This window comes from Falco naumanni, chromosome 3, assembly GCF_017639655.2.
Source record: "Falco naumanni isolate bFalNau1 chromosome 3, bFalNau1.pat, whole genome shotgun sequence".
In the NCBI taxonomy this organism is placed as follows: Eukaryota; Metazoa; Chordata; class Aves; order Falconiformes; family Falconidae; genus Falco; species Falco naumanni.
Window position 1 is genome coordinate 31,775,767 of NC_054056.1, and position 23,451 is coordinate 31,799,217.

General features: G+C 47.5%; 1 protein-coding gene across 2 annotated transcripts in view; it reads left to right on the forward strand.

Annotated features, from left to right (window-relative positions):
• Positions 1 to 5,366: 5,366 nt before the first annotated feature.
• The window catches only part of RNF152 (ring finger protein 152), a 45,430-nt gene continuing 27,345 nt past the window's right edge, over positions 5,367 to 23,451 (forward strand). Inside the window, exon 1 of one of the 2 annotated variants that reach the window (XM_040588208.1) lies at positions 5,367 to 5,421. The gene's annotated coding sequence lies outside the window, so the exon portion shown is untranslated. Of the gene's footprint in view, positions 5,422 to 5,607; positions 5,922 to 23,451 lie in introns of those variants that run through there. The other variant, XM_040588210.1, reaches the window with a different exon arrangement.

Genomic DNA, 23,451 nt, shown 5'->3' on the forward strand with positions numbered 1-23,451 from the left:
ATGTGAGAATATTTTTTACATAGATGTTTACTCTTTTGTTTAATATACAGTGAACTATTAATTAATGAAAAGATACAGGTATGACTTTGTCCTGACGTATGGTAAAAAACAAAGGATCAAGATTTGATTCACATCAGTGTATTTTTCTAAACATTGCTTTGTGATGGGGTAAGGGGAGATAAAATTGCAGCTCTGCAGATAATTGCCAGAGCTCATAAACACTTTTTTTCCCCTCTTTCATTTCTTGACAACTGCAGCAGCAGAGACAATACCCAGAACTGTGCAGAGAATAACCACTGTGGTAGCACCCCTGGTGTGTTTATCGAGCACTTTGCACTGGCAGTAAACATTCAAAAGCCAGCAGGAGACAACCCTGAGCACCCTGTTGTTGCTGGCCTTGCTTTGAGCAGGGTTTTGGACAGGAGGATCTCCAGAGGTTCCTTCCCACCTCAGCCATGCTGTGCTGAGATAGGCTGGTGGCCAAGGTGCCAGGTTTGCACATCTCAGGCACTTCTACACAGGCTGCTAAGAGGCCAGCGGTGAGGCAGTGCCGTAGGTGGTATCCCAGTTGGTGGGACAGTGTTTGTGGCTCCTCCAAGGTGGCTCTCTGAGACTGATTTAGGCTGGGCCACCACTTTGAGGGAGGCAAAAGGATTTATCTGCACACCCAAGTGCTATCCTGGATCAGGAGCCTCAGGGGGGCTATTTGTGCTGCCTATCTTTGGGCACTAAACTTTAATGCAGGAAGCTTTTTCCCTTATCTTGTCTGTGAAGGGAAATTAGCCCAGGCAGAAGGTGACACTGAGCATCCAAACCGGATTCCTGCTCTGAATTACCTCCTGGGACTTCTCCCCTTTGGTTGTAAAGGCAGCCAGATGATACTGAAGAAGCAACTTCCCTAAATTTTGTACCTCAAGATGCCGATGTACCTTCATTTTTAAGGTAATTAGTTACTAGATGAGCATTTACAAACTATCACAGGAGAAAATTATTGGTCAAATTTCTGTACCCAACCCAAGGAGGAAAAGTGGGTTGAATGGCATACAGGTGAATACGGAATTTGTTGCTCTTCTATGGTAAGCACATTGACCACCTTCTGCTTGAAGTCTTTAATGTTAGCACAGGGGCAAAGGCTCTCCTAACTAGAGGGTTTTTTTTTGAGAGAGAAATTGTGCGTTCGAGGCAATTTATAAAACTGAGTTGCCACAAATATGCAGCCTTTTTACATGCCCATTTTCAGGTTAGCAATCTGTAAAAATACTCACTCTGTCGAATATTTTAAAGCACACAATAAAACAGTGTTTTATGGAAGAGAACAAGGGAACATGTACGAGCCTTGTCAGACTTTGATGAGCCAAAATGTTCATCGTTTTATCACAGGGTATCAATATGAGGAGTGACAATCACCTGTGATCAGTGCGGCTTGAATCTGTTTCCACCAACAGATGCCTTTTTAATCTCCATGAGCTGTACTTTTGCCTCGCAGTTTTAAACAACAGCCTTCTGCAAAGCTTTTGTGCAAGGTGGGAGGTTTGACAGGCCCTGATTCAGCAGCGATTTTAATGGTTAATGCCATTTTTTCCCATTAGTCCCAGAGGTCTGAGACCATAGAAGTCTTCATTTTTTTCCACTGGAAGATGTTACGTGAGCAGGGGATATTATGAAGCTTGGTTAGGTACTGCTGTCTCTCGCACACATGCTCGCTGGCTGCTGAACCAAATGGAGAAGCACTGAGCTCTCTCTGCCTCTTGCTTGGGTGTGTGTGGGTGTGTGCAGGTCAGGGAAGTTCTTTCCTCTGTGTCATTAGCAATTTTAAAAAGGGGGGGAGGTGGGGGAAGCAGGGACATTACTATCCCTGTTTTCTCCTCCTGTGACAACGTGGCCAAGGGTTTCTAAAGCAGCTGAAGTAAAACAGGAAGACAGGAAGATACAGACAGCATGATGGTACAAACTTTGTTTCTCTAGGAGACTAGACCCCTTAGAATCAGCCTTGGGAATATGATTTAAGTCTCCACTATCGGCTGAGAAACAAAAAGGAATGAATCCCCCATGTGCTGATTATTTTTAAAATGCTTGCAAGCTCCAGTGTGGTTTTATGATTATTTGGTGACTTGCTTCTGGAGCTGAAAATCTGACACTGAAGTCTTACAAATATATTGTCTATTAGAGGTCCCTTAGGTGATCATAACAGAGAATTCAAGAGTTAGTTACCTTTGTTAGGGTATCCCAGTGCTATCCCAGCACTTGTAGGGATTGCTGCCATTGTCCCCATGAATGATGAGGGACACCACCTCCCAGTACAGTATGAGCTGGTCCAAGAGCAATTTGCTCTCATTGACTGTTACACATGATGTGCTTATAAAAATTTTAGAAAAATCAGATGGAAAAAAAAAAGGTCCCTTGATCCAACCAAACTGGCAAGAGAATAGTAAAGGGCAGCAGAGCACAGCTGCCTTTGCAGGGCAGAGTGCAGGGCTGTCCTTCCCTGTCCTTCCATCTGTCCTTCTACACCCCCCGTGCTGGATGAGCCCTTTTGTGCCCTCTTTATCAGGTGGGTGCCAAAAAGGGCAGTGCCAGTGAAACTGTTGCCTTTTACAAATCTGCATCCCGGTGAAAAGAGTTTTATTGAAATAAACTGCGTGGAGCAATCTGAAGCTGAAATCTGTTTCCCTGCCTTTATTTCAAGCCTATTGCTGGGAACTTTTCCAGATTTCTTCCCTAGAGATTTAAAGACTCTTCTTCTCATAACAGGTGCAGCCTGGGGGATGACAGTGGCAATGCATGAGTCCTCCTGGGAGTAATTACACTTCCTTTCCCCTTCCCCTTGTCTGCTGCATCTATCTGGTAGCGCTTCTGCCAGGAGCTGTGTGCAAACGTTAACTTTAATCCATTCAGCAGAGGGAGTCAGATGCTAAAATCTAAGTGTGTGTGCTAGCCTCTCCAGGATCAGGACCTTGTATTTGCATGCAGAAGCAAAAATACTTGATTCTTTGCTGTCCACTTAACCTGGATGGGGGTGTATAGGAGTGTCTTGATCTCAGCTGAGCTGTCTAAACTCTGCTGTAATGATAAAGCCACAGCAGTAACAATAGCAATATAATTAACAAAGTCATCGTGCCAATGCTCTTCAACACTGCCTTGCAGGTTCTGTCTCAGCGAGCGGGTTATCTTTCTCTGCATCTGTGTAGTTCCTGGCCTCTCTGATGGATGTAATTTGCAGCAGCACTGGCCAGCACTTAGTTGGAGGGACATTTGTTTCCATTTTGTAATGAATTTTCCTCTCTTGTGTCCATGGAGATCTGGTACTGTACACTGCTTGTGGGTATTAGCTGCCACTTGTTTTCTAAGAAGGAAAGGGGGAACTGATCTAGGGAATGGTAGGGGCTTGGCGCACAGACATGTAAGGAGCTGTGCCTTCCAAACTTGGCGTGCCTTTTTAAAAACAGGATGTTACACAAATACCCAATGTGAATTTGGCACAAGATTCTCCTTGAATTGTAAAAAAACCCCGTGCGCCCCTCTCCCAGACATCTCAAAGCCTTTTTCCAAACAAAACCTGGAGATCCTTGAGTGGCCAGCGTGGGAAGGTGTGTGCCACGGTGTGGGAAGGTCGCAGCAGGTGCCATGGGTCACAGCCTGTCCCAACCTTGAGAGTGGGGTGGGGAGTGGGGGGGTGGAGGGGTGAGGGGGGTGGCAGATGGCCCTGTCACCCTGCCCAGCTGAGGGAAGCCTCGGGAGAAGCAACTTGGGCACTTGCTGTTCAGATGAGTCAGCTGGACAGCGGGGGGGGGGGGGGGGGGGGGGGAGCGGGGGAGGCAGGGAGCCGCAAAATCTTTCACACAGTCCTTCTAGCCCATCGGCAGAGAAGTGAAAGCTGCATGTGCTACAATGATGCCTGTGATGTAAACTACATCGTGAGAGGTCAGGGATGGTGGTGACTAACACTTTGGAGGCAGATGTGAGGAGGAACCAGCCTCATACTGGTGGCTGAAATTTGGCCTATTTGACTTCTCCTGTCTCATCTCAATTATTTGATTAGGAAGGTCTGAAACACTGTGGGATGTGAAAATCTGCTTTGAATGTTCATTCTGAGAGTAGTAATTGAGTTTTAAATATTTATGGCGGAACCTGGAGTTGTACTAGTGAATGCACTATAGGCTTTCCCCAGCGGTAAGCCCCACTTGCTGGAGACCCTGCTCTGCAAATAGCCCTATTGCAGAGGAGAAGGGGAAGAAGGAAGGGCAGGAAACCAAGTAGATTTGTGAAAATTATTTATTTCGCTGATTATAGAGGTCTTACTCCTCCACAGGCAATGCTTTCAGTGTGGAGCTGCAGGAGCTAGGGAGGAGTGTTTTAACAAAAACTAGCACCTGGCTAACCTGCAGGTCTGCTCTCACACCACTTGCAACCCTTTGCCCCAAACCAACACTGGCTCTGCAGAAAGACGAGGCAGTGAGGAGTGAAAGACGCTTGTCTGCCCTTGCCATTTGTAGCTCTTGCTGCTTGCCATTGCCGATCCCAAGTGAGGCACTAGGATGTACATATGCATTTTTTCCTTTTACTGCTGATGTAAATAGGATTGTTTTCTCTGCAGGCAGCGCAGAAACGAGCCTGCGGTCCCGTGCTCTGTAGGCCCTGGTGCAATGAACACGAGGCAGGCCTTACTCCCTACCCAGCCCGGGGTCTGCCACGGTAAGCCAACCGCCACGTGTACCCGCTGCTGACTTGGATGTGCACCAGTAAGGCAGCTCTAAGTCTCCAGCTGGGACTGAAGGTCTTCCAAGGCTCAAAGCACCAGTGACTGGAGCCGGAGACCCTGCCTCGCACCGGGCGCTTGCACAGCGCCGCGTCCCCGGCGGGGGCAGCTGCGGTGGGCGCCCGGGACGCGCTGCTGCGCCCGCCGCCCCGGGGAGCACGCGCCCGGGTGCCCCTGCCCCCCGCCCGTGCCCAGAGGCACAACACGCCGCATCTGGAAGCCGCAGAGCCCCTCCCAGGCACTGAGGAGCCCCCCAAGCGCTGCGGTTTCCCGCTCCCCGCTGGCGGGACCGCGCCGGACAGGGGGTGCCCGCGGCTGCCGCTGCCCTCGCCGCTGCGGGGCCGCCCCGCTCGCGGCCCGGGCTGCCGCCTCTCCCACCCGGGCCGGGGTGGGGGGGGGTCCCGGTCCCGGCGCTCTCCGCCGGGCAGCCGCGCTCCCCCTCGCTCGCCGCGGCCACTCGCTCACCGCGGCCGGCCCGGGCTGGGGTGGTGGGACGCGCCGGGGTCCGGGGCGGCTCCCGCGCTCCCCGGCGCCTCGGCCCCGCCTCGGCCCCGCACCCGCGGGGGGCGGGGGGCGGCGCCGGCTGCCGGGGCGAGGGCGCGGGCTGCGGCGGGCGCGGGGCTGCCACCCCGCGGGCAGGCACGGCGGCGGCGGATGGCGGCAAGGTCAGTGGGCGCCCGCTCCTCGCCGGCGGGGCTCACCCCCCCCGGCCTGCCCCCCCCGGCGGCGGCGGGCGATGCTCGCGTGCGGTAGATCCGGCGGCGGGGGGCGCCGCTCCCTCCTCCCTTCCCCTTCCCGGCGCGGCGGCGGGGAGCGGGGCGGCCGCGGATGCCCCCCGCCTCACCTCCCGGCCGCCCGGGCGAGGGGGAGACGCGGGTTTCGTAACCGCCTGCCCCGCCTGGCCCCGCCGCGCAGCGCTCGCTGCGGGCTCCGCCGCGCCCCGGCCCCGCCGCCCGGCGCTCCCCCCGCGGCGGCCGGTCCCTGCGGGGGGCGAAGCCGGGGCGCGATGCGAGGTCCAGGTGATCCGCCGAGACGTGCGCGGGGCGGCCCGCGTCCCGGAGGGTGGCGGGGCGCGAAGGTTACTTTGCAAGCCGGCAGGGTTGCGCCTGCATCGCATCAGCCTTGTTCCGAGCGGAGGAGGGTCATCCTTGGGCTTCGCGAGCAAGTAAACCCAGCTAACTTACAGACAGGGTTTTGGTGGGGGTCCTTTGTTTCTCTTGGAGGTTTGGTGTTGGGTTTGTTTGGTTTTTTTATTTTATTTTATTTTATTTTTCAATTTCTCCTCCCTTCCATATGCTGGCAGTTAGCGGAGAAGATATGCGGTAACTCGGGTGCCGTCATAAGTGCTAGACATCTCGCTGGGTTTTTAGAAAGCGGCTTTAATTTTTTTAACCGGAGGAGAGTAGAGGCGTGGAGCCCCCTGCCCGGGTGGGTCCGCGCTCTGCAGGGTGGCAGCGCTCGGAGTTTGTTACGGCGGTAGATGCTGCCTCCCGGCTGAGGTCGAACTGCAAAACTGTGATTCAGGAGCCCTGCCGACATCCATCACCCCGGCGCCTTGTCCCGACATGCCGTCCGGTGGAGGGACATCTTCGGAGGCAGCTCTCTGCCCCTTCTCGAACGTGGATACGCTTAAAGATCTGTGCACCGGTCTGTGAGCTGGGGAGGCATGGAGGGTGTGTGTGTAATAGGTGTCTGGAAAAAAACCCAAAAAAGGCAAACAGGCTTTTGAAAAGGTCCCATTAATTGAACGAGAAACATAGTAATTTCTCTGCTCTTGTTTCCTTGCTGAAAACTCTTTTCTTCCTCCTCGCTGCCCTCAACCATGGTTGGTTTGTTTCTTTTTTGCTTTTGGTTGGTTTTTTTTTTTTTAATAGTACATTTCAGAGATCTTTTCTTTTGATACAGATTTGCTTAGGCTTGGGGTCTGATTGAGGCCATTGGAAAATGTTTGTAACCTTCCAACTTCTGACATAAATGAAGGTCCCATTTTTAGCCTTTCTGTACCCAGGCTGGGGTCACAGGCCTTCTTGGAATGGCCACTGAGTCTGAACTAATGCAGAGCTCATGGTATGATAATAACAGCGACTTAGGAAAAAACCTTCTGCTGGAAACGCTATTCTTGGCTATGTAATGGTGCGCAACTGGGTTTCAGCTGGTTAATTACATGAAAGGCAAAGTGTAAAAGTAGCCCTGGCTGAGGGCGATGGGGCTGGGACAGCCACGTGCTGTTGCTTTTGGTGGCATTGACGTGTCTGTGACTGTCGGGATGGGACTTTGTGGAAAATCCCTGCCACACACACACTTTTGCTGTGAGTATAGTTTAAAAGTCCAAACCTCTGGTTCAAACCTGTAAGGTCTGTCAGAGGGTTTGGACAGTTTGCCAGGTATGTGAAGACAAATGAAAAAGATGTTTGTTTTCCACTGCTTGTCTGGGGGGAGGAAAGTTGGTTGGGCTGATGGAAGTTTTATGCGCATGTTATGTAGTCTCTTTGGGACTACTGGACAGTGCTGTGCAGTGCTGTGGAATATCCAGGTTAGAAATACCAGCAGGACAATAAATATTATTCCAGCCTTAATATAGTGTGTTTAAATTATACATGCAAATGCAATAACTCAGAGCGAGGTGCTCATCCACAGGTATGTTATGGCTTAGAGCTTGCAGGGAATGGGCAGTGGTCACCCTTCCCCAAGTGACTCACCTGGGGGTGAGCTTTGCCAAAATCCCTGGGTATGTTTTGGTCGTAGCTGTTCCTGGCTCCAGTTCAGGGTTCTCACCTTGACCCTTCGATGAACTGGAGCAGGAGCTCCATCAGCCACAGCCTGACAGAGGCTTCAGCACAGTTTTAACTTCAGTCATGTGTGTTGTCCTGGTGAAATTAAAGGGGGATACTCACAAACTTGCACGCAAAGGATTTAAGCTCAGGTCTGCCTCTCGTAAGCTTTCCAGGGTGTGAGCTGCACGTCTTTTTTACTTGCATGGTGCTGAGAACAAATGCCATATCGTGTCTGGGTTCAGTATGGAAGAACTGACCTTACTTAGGGCCGGTACTGACAGACGGGAGCAATGGTGCTTCTCTGCTGGAATTTTATAGAGGATTAGTTTGCGCTTGAGACATGAAGTCTTGCTGAAAGCTAATGAAGCTTATACTCTTAAATGTGCAAACCATCCTTTTGAGCAGAATTTAGTTTTCTAAGTCAGTGAAATATTTTTCAGACTGTGACCCCAATCAGTTGATGGCGCCTGGAAGAGACGGGTCTGGAGAGATGCAACTGATCTAGATGATCAGTTGGTATGACTCTGCCAGAGACCTGGTGATTTGTGGTTTTGACCATATGGCTGTTGACTTTGGGACTAGCCCAGGGCACTGGCCTTTTAAAAGGGTGGTCTTACATTGCCTCGTGTATACCTGTATGTATTTGCCAGCCAGTTCTGCAGCTGTTCCATACATACATCAAGTAGCAGTTTTTCTGGCAAGTAATTCCACTGGCTTGACCGTGGTTATTCAGCTGAGTAAATGGCGTGCGATCTGAGTTCAAGGCAGTAGATATTGGGCATGTGTGCTGTCTTTTTGTGCAGAATGTGGGAAACTAATTCCCAGATCCTGGGATCCTGGCATGCCTTAAATTCTCTGCTGTTCTTATGCTTTGTCTCTATCCAGTGGGTGGGTGGGCTGGAAGTGAGATGGGAGGACTTTCCTCCCCTTTACAGTATGCAGCTCTTCCAGAGAAATTCCACAGCTGTTTCTGAGTCTGGACAGAGTTGCCTGCTTGCTTTGCGCGTGCTATTTTCTATGCAAATAGGTTTTCTGCTGCTGTGCTGAGCCCTGCGAAGGGAGCAGAGGAGCCCTTGGAATCGATGTAGCTCGGTAGCACGGTCTGTCACACTGGGCGGCTTCAGAGGAAACTTCCAGCCCCACCAGTGCTCACCGATAGTGCAGCATCTCCCCGTATCTTGGGCTGGCGAGGGCTCGGCATTTGCTGGTCCCACCGCAGCAGAGTCGACCCCTGCCTCAAAGTTCCCCTCTTGGTGTAGGTGTCCAAGCGCCAGCAGCGTGGGCTGAGGGACGCTGCGGATGGTGAGGAAAGGGATGCTGATGTCTCCGGGATGAGATCACCTCCAGTGCTGGGGCTTGTGGAGGAGGGAGGAACCCCAGCAGGTTCCACACTTAAGGGCTCAGTAATAGTCCTTCAGCTCGGACAAGGCATTTCACCTCTTTCAGATGCAGATAACCTTGCCCTCCCTGTCTTCCCGCGGCAGAAATTACCCCTTCAGATGTAAAGGAGTTTGTAATTTGTCCCTTCCTGCTCCAGATGCATAAAACCTGGGCAGTTACAGAGCGTAACTGCAGTGTGTGCTGTGCAGCTCCAGGCTTGATTGAGCAAGGCGTCAGTTTCCTGGGACACAGCAGAACATGGAAATGCCACTAATCAAATGCACCATAGTTTTAATCTAGTTTTATTCTATTTTATTTTAATTTAATTTCCCCAGGAAACGAGTGCAGCCTGTCTCCTGCCCTTTGTGTTTGGCCAGTTTCAACTAGACAGCACCAATGGTTGTCAGCCTTGAAGTTCATTAATTGCCCACTTGTTTTTGTTAAGATGAGTGGCTGGCTGGGAAATCTTTGAAACTGTGCTCTCTCTGAAGAAAAGGAGACCATTTTCAGCTATTCTCCATTCTGCCTGGTAGCAGCTGCCGCATTGCGTGAGTGGTCGTCAAAAATGCAGCACCTTTGTAGCCCTGGCCACCTCGTGAGGTGTTCGTGGTCTCCGGGGCAGGGTGATGTGTGGGGTAACGTTGGAGGGAGCTACAGGGGCTGTGACAGAGGGGTAGGAGGGCAGAGGACACAAGATCTTAAGCAGACGGGGCCTGTTTGTTGCTGCTTGAGATTTAGGAAGGCTGGCAGGCTGACAGCCGTAGCTTGGAGCCTGCTTTCCTTGACCTCCAGGACACCTTGGGCTGAACGGAGGGGAGCACTGGAGCAGATGGGAATGTGCAGCCTGGGCAGGACTTATGCAGAGGTGTGTCTGTGCACAAACTTGCCCGTGTGCAGTGGCAGCATGATCATCTGGGTGTTCACCAGTGTCATCCTGTCGAAATCAGTGATAATTTGGCACTGATGTAAAGATGTCATTCAGCGCCATACGTTTCTCCCAAAATAGCTTCTGTGAGCGAATAGTCTCCAATTCCCACGCAGCTCTCTCCTCACAGTTACTTTAGGCAGGTGTGTACTTGGGCTGATACAGGCTGTGAGATGCCAGGGACACGCTGCTGTATTGCTAGGCCACCCTGGTGTAGATGTAGCTGGTTTGGCGTGGGTGTCTTGGGTGATCTGCCTCAGAAATCTGAGCAAAACTATACCAGGAAAAGCAGCCTTACCCTCACCCAGGCTGTGCCTGTGCTGGTCAGCTTTTCAGTATAGTTGTGCTGGGTGTGGTGAGCACATTTCTTCTAGACCCAGACTGAAGGAAGGCAGGTGTCTGTTCTTATGCAGCAGCATAAGAAAGAGGAGTGTCAGGATGTCAAGGAGCATGTGTGGGATGCATATGCAATTTCTTAGCCAGTGCATGTTTTGCTGTGCTACCCTCTGTGTTGCTGCTGGTCTTCAGACAATACATGCCTGTTGTGCTGGGGCATAGAGCCTGGCTTTTCAAAGATCATGGCTTTTCAGAGATCACCTGGTTGCTCTCTTATGTCAAAATATTGTCACCCTGGAGGGCTGAGCAGAATCCTAAACACCTGTGTGCCACTCCTTTTCAGACAGCCTGTAATGCAGCTAAGCTCAGATGCATCTGTCAAGGTGAGATGAAGGGAGGAACTGTGTAGCTGGCTCCTTGGGTTGTGAAGGATGTGAGGCACCAAGACATACCAACAGGGCAAATGGGGAAGCTATTCCCTCTCCTCCTGCAGAAACTCTGCCTGCCACAGATGGGACAGGGCACCTCTGGCATCTGTGTATAAGTTTCTACACTATTAGAGATGTGACACTTAGTGAACGAGAATGTCTTTTGCATCCCTTCCTTTCCCCTCCACAGGTACCAACTTGTACCGCTGGCAGTGTGGCACAGTAGATGACCGGTAGCTAAAAATGGGCTCTTGGGCTTGGACCTGACATCCCACACAGGTCCCCCCTCTGACAGCGCTGGCCATCCAAGCTTTGGCATGGGAAATCCTGAAACAGGCGGTCATGGGGTAAAACGTTGCTGCTGTAACATTTCTGCCTGTTCTTGTTAAGTGTCATGCTAACTATATACATTTAGTGATGGTGTAGCACTTTGTCTGTCAGGTTTTAAACCAAACTGAGCAGGTTGTGTGCCAAGAAGGAAGGATTGCAATGATTTCACCACCACCGCAGACTTTTCCATAGTGGAGCTTTTCAAAAAGTTGTGCACTGAATAGAGCTGCTGTGGCCCGAGTGCCTGGGACACTGTAGGCTCTGACTGGCTGCACCTCAGGGACTTGATAGCTCGAGGTTTTGCAGGCTCTGCTCTCTGGGATGGGGAAGGATAGAAGTGAAGCTTGCTTTGTTGGGAGCAAAAAGTACGCAAAGCTTGCAGTAGTAGCTGCCAGCACCTGTTAGACAAGGTAAAAATACTGCTTAAAAGAAAAGGGATGTGTGTTTACAAATGGGGGTCATATGAAAACAAAAGACTTTTTTTAAAAAGCACAAAGCCTACATAGCAAGCATACTGTCAGGCACACTGCCTCTTGCCAGCTAATATCATCTGCAAATAAAACAAGTTAGGTTGTTGCTATTGCAGCTGCTTTCCCTCATGAGGCAGGGTGAGCCAGACTCGTCTGACTCTGAGCAGTACGTTAGCCATTTGCCTGAAGTCCAAGGCACGCAGGGTAATTTCCTTAAAAAACCCAATATATAACAATTACCATCCAGGGTGAACACATGCGACCGTAACGTTTGCTTGCAGTTGTGTTTTCTATGACACACGCTCAGAAGTTGCTTGTTGGCTGCATTCACCAGCAAACACAGCCTGGAGGTGATTGGCTTCTTCCCTGACCTGCAGTTAACAGCAATAATTACACTTCGAGAAGTTTTAATGTGGGAGGTAGGAGGGGTTCAGCGGCTTCGGCAGGAGGCTGTCAGTGGGGTCATTTGGGATCCAGGCCTTGGGGAGCTTTCCTTCTGACCTTGGACAAAGCACATCAGCTTCTCAGTGCCTCTGCTCTTTAAATCTGGTGTTATGATTCATATCAGAGCAATTGATTGATATTGGTCATGGTTCCCTCCTCTGAAACAACCCCCAAATCCCCAAATGTTTGTGCATGGAATAGAAGTTTAAATGTAAAGTCTACCTCTCTTCGCCCTGCTCTTTGCCTTGGATAAAGGTGGAAGAAAAGAGAGTCGCTCACAGCCATCTGCTGGGGGCATCAATCATGCTAGCATCGTCTGCCAGTTGTTCCACACATTAGTAATGATGAAAAGATATAAACATATGAGCTCATAATTATGTTGTGTTTAAATTACTTACAAAATAATGGCATTAGGAGAACAATGGGGTTACAAAATCAGGCGGACAAAAGCAAGGAAGTGCCAGGACTAATGTTGCATAGCTCCCCTTCGCATCTGCATTATGATACAATCTTTAATTCTGTAATTGCATCATTTTTCCCCTTTCACAGGGTCCCTCTTTCAGTGGATCCATAATTACAGCGTAATTAATTTTCTTTTCCTTACATTTACTTTCTGTGTGTGTCTCCACATCTATTTATTTTACATCCCACCCAAAACCTTGAACTGAGCAGTGCTGCTAATTCCTTCCTGGGGGCTTCACAGGTGGGGAAGTTCTTACTGCCACATCTCAAGTGCAGGTACTGTCTTCATTTTTGTAGCTGAGGAACGGAGGCAAAGAGCAAATAAAGCTCAAATAATTGAAACACCTTTAATTTTGGCTGCCTCAAAGAGATACTTAGGGGTGATTTTCTTTTTCACTCACCCCAGAATATCTGGCATGATGGTAGCATTCATCTGCTGGGAGCACAAAGACAGTTGACCTCAGCTGGCAGTCTTGGCACTCTTGCAAGTTAGCCCTAGGTGTCTTGGCTTTGCAGGGGCTGGGGACTGCCCTGTCAGGGGTCACCTGAAGAAAAACTGGTTTCAGGGGCTTGCTGAGCATGTTACAGAGACTGTGGAGCTGAGAAAGAGGCAATTCCTGCCTGCAGGTGGTATGTCCAACTTCCTTAAGCAAGGTGATTGTCTCTTTTTCTTCCTGTGTTGCCTCATTCAGTAATCCGCCTGGCCTCCACTGGGTGAGGCAGGGTTTGAGAGACAGCTGTCGCTTTTATCACACAGCCATATCTTTTCCCCCTGAAGCAGTCGATTTCCAGGGCTCAAGTGATTTGTGATCATTAAATCTGAGACAGAGTCAGTGCAGATGTATACAGGAGCTGGGTGAAGGTTGTATGGGCAGTCTTCATTATCCCTCTTAATTTTGGAACGCTCAAGTTTGTAGTCTCTGTATTAAAATTTGAACATGCCTGGGTTTAAACACAATTTTATAACCATACAAAGGAAAAAGGAGGAGGTAAATAAAAACTAGCCATGTCATGTGAACCTGCAGTGACCTGGGTCATCCACAGGGTGTAGACCTTTGGGCTGTAGCATTAACATTAATTTTGACCCATGAGGTTACGGCCTGCTGAAGCGCACTGTTTGGCTGTGGATGGTGTTCGTTGCCGGAGTGGGATGACATGCGCAGCAGGTCATCTGCTGCTGCGGTGGGGGATTTTGACCCAGAGCCAGGGTACCCTCAATCCCATTTAAAGATGGGGTGGGCAGAGCTGTGGTGCTTCCTGAGTCCTCTGTGGCTTACCTGTGTCTGTCCTGCTCATCCCTCTGTGGCCGCCTAGTTTCTCATCCCCTTAAACTCACCCTCCCCAGATCCCCCTCCTTCCCCTCTGTTCCTGTACATCCCAAACAAATGCCGCCCGCTTCTCCCCTTGCTTTCTGGTACCATCGCTCTAGCCTGTGCCCATCTTTTGTTACTAGCAGTGCCACGTATTAATTTTCCAGAGGTCCCAGACCTAGCTACCCTAGTAGGCTTGTGTGCAGTCTTGATTCCAGTTTAGATCTGTAATATTTGCTTGTTCAAACTGTAGATAAAGGCCAGCCCAATACATTCGAATGGAGGATTTTAGGGGATTCATCTTCCTTACTTTTAGTCCAGAGCCATTATTGTGGACATCCTCTGAGATCAGGCAATGCATAAACAGCTGCTTTAGGTCAACTCTATAAAAACAGTTTACATCTAGAGAATGTGCTGCATTCTGCTCTGTTTCTCAGTGATTTGTTGTATGCGGTCTTGTTTGATCCCACCTACTTTCTACAGTTAAGCCTAGGTGGATGTGCCATTTTATGGGGTTGAATATGAGACTGAAATGACATAAATTCGTAGAAGATTGGGGAAGACTGGCTGCCCGTGCTTTTTTGTTTCCTGGGAATGAATAGAAACATGATAGTGCAAGCAAGAGTGTGCAGGTTCTAGAGGCTGGGCTTCCACATGAAATGCAAGTTGGTGCAACTCAGCTGCTACTTGGAGAAGCGCTGTCTGTAGTCCCAGCAGGCCATTAGATGCTTTTGGCCTGCATCTCAGTCTTCTCACCAATTTACAGTGGGTTTCTTCCTACAGCTTTGTTGTGAGGGGGGGAGGGCGGTTAGTATAAACCTCATGCTGCAGTAAGAGAGGATGAAGCAAACATTTCCGATTATGTTCAAATGAGCATAACGGTTGGTTTTCTTTATGTACTTTGGGCTTTTTTGTTTCGTGAAACTAGATGAGGAAAAGTGAATGATACCAGCCGAGAAAGTATGTTTGCTAACAAAATCTGGTCTCAGAACAGACCAGGCTGACCTGCAATGAAACAGTGGAGATAAGAATGATTTTAAAGTCAGACTTCTGTTCTTGGGAGTTTGTAATATGAAACATGGTAGATATAAACCATGTCAAACTGGCATCAACCAATTCTCCCTGCATTACCACTGTATGTGAGTAAGTCCAACACCTAGTATTTGAGTACTGAACTACATGTATTTGAAAAGGAGAGACTACTAAAAGGAGCATGGGACTGGTTTTCAACTCTGGTTTGAAGGTACTTGGGGGCCAAGGATGTTGTTTGGTCTGTGAAAGGTAACTGGGAGAAATGGCTTGTATCAATGGAGAGATCCACACATCTTTTAGAGGGGGAAAAAAGGGTTTTGCAAATAAAAAAAGAAGATTGCACATCACTGGCCTAGCCATTTCCAACCTGGAAGGTGGCAGTGAGCCTGCATGCCTAGGATTTGGTCTGAGTTTGGGTAGGCTTCAGTTAATTAATCCCTGTTCTCTGTATTTTGCGTGTGTGTTTTTCCTTTGAGGTAAGCATGTTTGGGCAGATACTCGGGCACAGTAGGTTGCCATAGCTCCCCTGTGGGGTGGTCCCTGCGCTGGTTGTGCCCCCTGGCCTCTCTCACACCCGGTTTGCCTCCCTTTCTCCTCTTCCTCACAGCATCTGTGGTTGGATGGTGAGTGGCAGGGCCAGGGCTTTGAAAAAGCTGGCTCAGCAGAGGAGGTGGAGAGCCAGCTGATGGCAGTATTAATATTCTTTGAAAACTGATGGATGAGACGATTATAAAATTGTAGAGGGAAGGGAAACTTAACGGAATCCATGTTTTAATTGCATTCTGGATATTTTTCAGCAGCGAGCTTCTGAGGTGCAGGACAGATTGAGCATTTTTGTGAGGATGTTGATGTAGACTGCACAATGTATTGTTTTGAAAGAAAGAAAAAGAAAAAGCTTTGGTCAGTCTGTTTTCCACACTCTGGTGCTCTCAGTCTTCTTCAGTTGTACTGCATGGTAGCATGCTGTGTCTAGACAGTAAATCAGACCTGAAACACTGTCCCAATGCAGCTGGAGAAAAAACGAGTCTATTGCAAGCACTTGTGGTGTTGAGCCCAAGCCTGTGAGGGGTACTGAGGTGCTGGATTTGTAGTTTCCTCTGTGTTCCTTTCATCCCCGTGGAGAGGAACGAGGATTCTGGAGCTGTTCGGCTTGTGGTGACCAGCAGCATGGGTCTGTGTTGCCTCCACGCTGCATGCCCCCCTCTGGCACTGGCACACACTTGCTTTTAATTTGGGGAAAATCCTTTTTTCAGCTGATGAAGCTCCCCTGTTCAGTCTGAGTAGCACTCCTAAATGGATGACCCGCCTTACGATGGAAGGGTTCTTGCACTTCAGTTTATATCCTTCCTCCTCATTTTCCTTGTTATTACTTTTGTCACTACTAGGAGGAGCGCCTTCCTGGTCCTGGGCAGTGTCTGCACTGGACATCAGGTGCAGGCACACGTTGTTCATGAGCAGGGATGGAGGCTGCACATATGCTGCACCCATTGGGACCGCTTCTGCCCTGCTTGGGTCCATGGCTGGGCTGTTGCCACTGGTGCAGCTCCCTTTGCCTCATGGGTCTGGCTTTTGAACCCCACAGTATGCAGAGAAGGTCCAGCAAGTATGCAGTGAAGTGTTCTGGTAGGCTTTTTATGAGACAGCGGTTCATTTTTTTATTTGATGCCTTTGCCAAATGTCTTTCAATAATTTTGGAAGGCTGGTTTACATGACTAGTGCCTGTGCCATACTTTGTGCAGTCCTGGTAGCCACTGGGGTCAAATGCTTTCCCCTAAGCATTAGTAGTATATTACCGTATATATATATAGTATATATATACTATATGTTTATAGTATTAGTTTCTGCAAAGAAAAGTGGGAGGCTGTGACAACAGGAAAAAAATGATCATGATTTTAGGCATAAGGGATGTTGGTGAACTGGAGGCAGTGGACAGCTAACTTCTAATGAGTGCTATCTTTAAAATTCAGCCCAGACACTTGCGTGCTGCAAGCGGTTTTCTCAGGGACAGATGATTCACTTGAGTATGCTTCATCCAGGATTGGACCAAAACACTCTCCATCCAGTTTTGTTTTTCTTCAGGCTTTAACAAAACCAGTTTTCTTTATAGTATTTTTCCTTAGACTTTCTTTCCTCTGGAACTGAGAACTTGTCTCCACAGTCTCCTTAACCCAAACATAACTTGCCCTAATTGTGCATATTTTGAAAAAGTACACGTGTAGGTGGTTTAGTTAAGAGGAGAAAGCATCAGCCTTTTCTTTTGCCGCCTCCTGCTTTCTCCCAAGTCAGAAGCTGAGAAGGAGACACCTTTTAAGACGTTCCTGTTCAGGAGTGGGCTCTTAAAGTCCCAGTCTTATGAAGTCTTGGCATCTTCGGCAGACGAGCCTTCTGCTCCCATCAGCTGCAGATGCAGTTGCATAAGACAGGGTGTGATCAGGGGCTTGGAGGGCTGCTATTTCTAAAGTGAATAATTTGGGGTGGAGATCGTCTTCTGCCTGAGTGCATTAGCATGCCTATTTTCTCCACCTTTTTCATACCTCTGGAAGGATTTCTCGTGCCTGACTGGGCTGTGAGAAGTTTCCCCATGTTCCCCTGCTTATCTCCCTGGGGCAGCAGCTGCAATCTGAGTGGTGAGGTTTAGAAATTAGTTCCTCTTGCTGCATTTCCTGCTCTGGTGTGGGTTGGTATTTTAATGGCTTCAAGCTAACGTTAGGGAGGGTAGCACACCAAAGAGCCAGGCTGCTGTGGGAGGTAAAGTTTCTTCTGTTCTCAAAACCGGTGTCCTTGCAGGCGATAAATGGGCTCATGAAATGTGGTTGCAGTCCCTGTGAGTTACAGACATGCCTTAGCTGAGCAAGTGGTAAGTAACGAAGGTGAGCAGCAGATCGTGATGGCCTTCTGACATCCTAAAGGACCCGAAATCTTTGCAGTGTTTACTCTGAAAATAGTCTTTCTGCCTTTCCCGAAGTGCACTGTTTACACATGTGCAAATGTTGAGATTTTGCAGTGTACATGGTTGCGTTTTTTGTGCTTTGGGCACAGCTGGTAATGCTGATAGGAGCATTTCTATTGTACAAACACTTGCTGCTTGGAAGGTAGAAATTTGCTGAGACTGGCACTGGAAGCCCAGCAATTCTTTCTTCAGTGAGGGACTGCTGCCGGCAGAGCTGTGCTCGGCAATGTGCGTGTGCGTGGTCGCAGCAGGACCGGGGGTGCTGAAGTGCTGGCATTGTTATTTGGAATATTTAAATCCCTTAAAGCTTTTTCTTCCTAGCATTTATTACTTAATATTATTATTTAAAAGTAAACCTGAATTATGCTATTTTGCAGATGCTTGAGAGTCTGTTTTCTTCCTTCCACCACATAGATCTGTTAATATCAGTGACTACAGCTATAAGGTGCTTGTCCAGGCATAGCTTGTCTTCACTTTCGTGGGATCAAGTCCTGTTTGGCATTTTTTGACCTGATTCTAGCAGGATTTCATTTTGTTTGCCACACTGTTCTGTATGTCAGTTTGCCTGTAAATCATAGAATTGTAGAATCATTTAGGTTGGAAAAGACCTTTAAGATCATCAAGTCCAACTGTTGGCCCAGGACTTTTATGAGAACTGGCAGTGTGGGTAAGGGAAGGGGCTAACGCAAATACATTTCTTTTTATTTTGGAAGCTCTTGCAATCCACACTTCACTGGCAGGGTGGTAATGATGTTTCACAGAAGAATGCCTTTCTCATAATTTGATTTCTAAGTGCTCTAATGGGGTCCATCCACAGCCCCAGGCATGGCAAGCAACACACCAGGGCCAGGGTCCATCCAGCAGCAGGAGACAGGAACAGAGACGGGGTCAGAGACGAGGCTGGGGATGTGGCTGCAAGCGTGAGCCTGAGGTCCATCCAGGGACAGGGCTGGAGGGAACGATGTCCCTGGGGGAGGTAAAATGAGGTCCTGTTTCTATTTTTTAAGTGCCAATCCTGTGCTGTAGCCGTTCTGCTGTGTTGCTTAGTCAGCATTTAATTTTAGGAGGCCTGAAGGTGAAGGTATGTTGCTGTAGCTGAAATACGCCTCCTCCATCAGATCCCTGCACTTGCAGTATGTGGCTGCTTCGTGTGTGCAGAGCTGGGGACGGCAGTGCTCGTGGGCCATTGCGGTAGCTGAGGGATTGCTTAGGCTCCCAGTATGTGGCTGGGCTCGGCAGGCTGCTCCCGGCTGCTGCCGAGTACGTAGTGTCACGCCGAAGTTATGTCAGAGGGACGTGGCAGCTTTTGCACCCAGGGCTGTGCAGTCTAAGGGCTCATTGTTTAAGCCCTAGAGATGCTTGATGAGAGGCCAAGATGGTTATTTGCATTACTGAGGAGTTGATTAGTAGACTGTGTTCCGTGGCTCTCATTAGAGACCTGATTGGGATCAAACAGAAAGGATTTGTGTGTGTGTGTGTAATTTATGAAGCCTGCTGCTCAAACCTCCAGTAATACTCTTATTCATTGCCTTCCGCACTGGCAATGGGGAAGGGAAGCTGGAAAATGCTAGCAAAGGTGGCTGTTTCATGCTTTCCACAGAGGCTTGGGATGCTTCTTGGTGCTGGTGTCACAGTGGATCAGCAGCATACTGTAGGGCCGCTATAGGAAGAGTGCAGGGGGATCTGATTTTCATATTCCCTGAATGTCAGTTTAAAACTGATGTTTGGCTTCCTTTGTATAAAAATATCCTTGTTGTTATAGGTGAAATCAAAGGACCAGGCTCTTTGATCCAAAACTATTCTCGGTATTTGTTGCATGCTCAGCTGACTGAATTTGTTCAAATGGGAAATGCATTTTGCAAACCTGAAAGCTTCCATGAAAAAAAATTATTCCATCCATTTTTTTTATTATAAAGCAAAATACAAAAAGATCTCATTTCTCTGCTTCCTTCTCTCACCCTCTTTCTCCTATGTTTCTCTTAGTGGCAAAATGAGAAAAGTAAAGGTTGAAGAAAAAGTTTTGTGTAGATACTCACACGTGTGTATGGGGAAAAATCAAAATCAAAATACAAAGGCTAGTGAAAATCAGTGATTTATGTGATTTTATTTTTATAAAAAAGTTGCATTTAGCAACTTGCAGCAACTTCGCAAGTTATTCTACTTTGTATTCTGGCGGTACATAAACATAGGCTTGATTCTCCACTTTCTTGCCCTTGCTTATCCTTTTCTAACTACAGCAGAGTTGCATTGATTTAGAACTAGTCTAGGGTTTTGGATAGCAATGGCCAATTATTTTTCTGTTAGCTTGTTAGCTTTTTTTTTTTTTTTAAATTGGTTAGTACCACAGGTGGTGGCAACTCCTAGCTCTGAAGTGTGCCGTGCACTTCTCTGACTGGCCTGCCCTGCCTGCTGCTTGGCTGTCCCTGCATCACAGCTTGGGAGCCTCTCCATTTTATTCATGAGACACAGGTCTGAGCAAAAGCCAGTGACTGCTTTCAGAGGGTCTGCTGTCGCTGGTGTGATGCTGCATACTCTTCAGATGTATCAGCTTCCCCTTTTTGCAAATCAAATCAAAGGGGGTAATGTGCAGATCCTGTTTTATTTCAGCATGGCTTGCTCATCCAGTGGAGAGGATGCGAGAAACGCATGCAGTCATCTAGGTGGATGAAGCCATCTTTGAGTGTTTCAGTAATGTCACACATGACAGAAATTCTGAGCTTCCGTGTGATATAAATGTGTCTTTTCCAAGAGACGAGAATCCTTGACAGTACTTTTCAAAGCTGTTGGGGAATCATGGATTAATTAACTACCTCGATGATCACATTAACTTTTTATTTTCTTTTCTTGCCACTTTTCCAATTGCAGGCAAGAAGCAAAAAAGAAAAACAACAAAAAAAAGTAACATAAGGGAGGTGCTAGTTTATTTGGGGTTTTGTTTCTTTTACTTCTTTAGTGCATCTTTCTTGTCTGTAACCGATTCCTGGCAGTGTTTTGTGACCTCCAGTGCATCCCATCAGTGTTCTCCATTTGGAGCCCCTCCAGGCAGGCAGAAACCTACAAACCAGAGCACTGAAAGGACTGAACTGCCCAAAAGGAACAGTATTTTGCACCAGCTCTTCCTCTTTTCTCCCATGTTGGCAAAGATTGGGGGGGATTGTTTAAACCAGTTGAGCTATACTGCAGAAGAAAAAGAACCAGAACAACATGAAACCTTCAGTGTTTGCAGATGATTACAAAAAGGATTCACCACTATTATTCCTCCTCAGAACACTTCTGCATTCACTACTGGTGTTATTTTAATACATTTTTAAAGTTTTTCAAGGTCAGCTTCATCTGAAAAGAGAGCTGTGATATGGTTGTAGTGCATATAGGAAGTTTGGGTTATTCTTGTTTGTAAGGATACATGTTTTTAGACTCTCTGGAGCTTTAATATTCTTGGAATATTCTTGAAGTGAAAACTAGGAGTTGCCTAGGCGTTAGCTGAAGAAAATGACTTGGGCCACTACAAAAATCATAAACAGAAGAAATACAAGTTGCTGTTCTTTAATGCTACATAAAAGGAAACTGCTGAACAAGTTTCCTTGGTAAACAAACCAGTTTGTGAACTGTATTGTATTACTTTTTTGGTAAATGTGCCCATTTAATCAGCTCTTGTTCTAAGATAGATTGCTGGCACCTTACCTTCTGCAACCAAAAGGCTAGAAGAAAGAAATTTGTAGGTGTAGCAATTTCAAGAGATTGCTTGGAATCTCAACTGCTTATTAGGTTTGATATATTTGATATATTTGGTATATATTTGTATATTTGATATATTTGGTACCTGGTATTTTGTTTCAGAAGTGCATAATGTAAATAAATTTGATTAGAATAGTGTTCATACATTTTCTGTCAGTCTTTTGGCTGGATTTTGTAGCTTGGTAGAGCAGAAACCTCCAGGTGTTGGCAAAATCTCTTCCTGTGAATGCCTTTCCTGTGAAAAGCTGGTGCAAAATAGTTGTGTCCTAGCAAAGGGAAAGACTAGTAGGGGTGCTGCACCTCCTCAGTCTGTACAGGTCTCTGTGGCACTTTGAGGATGCTTAAGAGTCCTTCCGCTGTGCCTTAGTTGCAGCTGCATGGCTCACAGATCTCACACCAGCAGAGGAGGGCAAACGTAGCATCCACCTGCCCTTACCTACTAAGAAAGGGTGCTTGGCATCTGGGAGTCACAAACACCATCTTGCAACCCTTGCTCTGTCCAGGAAAGCTGATGCAAATCAGAAAGAGCTAGAGAAGCAGTGTCCTGCAGTCCACACAGCGCTGGCTTCCTAGGTCTTAAGAGTGCAGGGGATGTTTGGAAGCAATGAAAATAGATGGCCATGTGCCCAGTGCAAGAAATTATTAACTCCACTGAATTTATTTTTATAGTGAAATTGCATTTGCACAGCTCCACGAGAGATACTTTAGTGGGAAACAAACCCAGCAAAGCATTTCTTTTTGTGGACATAGTGAATTTGGCACAGATGTGGTGAAACTAACTATTCTCTTGATGAAAACACACTGAGGTGGTAATACCGCAGTTTTATATCCTCTCTAGGAAAATTTGGCAACGAAGCTGTGGTAGGTGGAGGTTGTATTTCTTTACACTCCAGATTGACATTGCTGTGGAGGAAAAGGTATGTCAAACAGGCATAGCTTTAGCAGTTAGGTGACTGTGATTTCAGAGTGAAGCATGGAATTAATAACTACCTAGAAAATAGAGTATTATTTGATGGAAATTCGATTTTACTTTTTAGTGACTCAGGAATGTGAACACTTAAGATTTGAGTCATGCTCTTTAAGTGTGTTTCAACAGGACTTTCAAAGTTACGGGTACATTTCACTGCATCCAAATTAATATGCATGTAAAAGCTTGAGAGCGCTGTCTGTGCTTGTGAATTGGGCAGTTAGTGACTTGGCCACCTGCATTTTGTGTTTCCATGCAAAATAATTTGCATTAGTAATAGAGCATTCCATGTGCATGTATTGTGTGTTATAACTAATCTGCAGAGTAAGTCTGGGAAGCATAGGAGTCCATGTAGGTAAGATTGGATACTTGCTGGAGGCTGCTACATGTGTCTTGTCTTAAAAACAGAAGGGGGAAAAAAAAGGCAGAGTGGAAAGGGTAAGGATTACCTGGTTATTGTAGTTGGAATCCAGTGCACATCAGTTAACGCAGTGCGCTGCTGATGGCAGAGAATTATGCAGGGCTCTGTTTCAACTGGTCTCCAGAATGACTCAGTAGAAGAACTGACAGTGAGGTCATGTGGATTTTTTTTTAAAAAGACCTGTTGGACTAATTAGACTATGTTATGTGGCTTAGTATTAGTTAAGCATGCCCAGAGTTACTGGTAAGAGTTCAACCTTTAATTTTCTGCTGGAAGCAACTTCCCTTCAAGATTCAGAGATGTGCAGCAGTTGTCATTAGAGATTGTAACTTATTAAACCCCAAAGCATTGTAGAAATTATGGGGGAAGTAAAGAAGCTGCACAAAGTAGGAGGGGAATTTATATGACGAGGGCCACGCTGAACAGACAGGTGGCTTAACACTCAGTGTTGCAGGGAGAAGATCAGTTGTATCAGTGCGTAGTAACTACTTTCACTGTGTCTGTTCATGTGCATGTAATATATATATAAAAATTAGTGGCTGCTGTGATTATGTATAATGACTTATTATGTAGTTGTTTGAACAGGGCAACAGAGAAAGTAAGACTTCCAGTCTGTTATTTCTTTTGCTTATTACAAAGATTCAGTTCCTTCCTCTCCACCTCCCGGCACTCCAAACATTGCTCACATGTTATCTGTATTCGCCCTTGCTCTCTCTGTCCCTGTCCCTGCC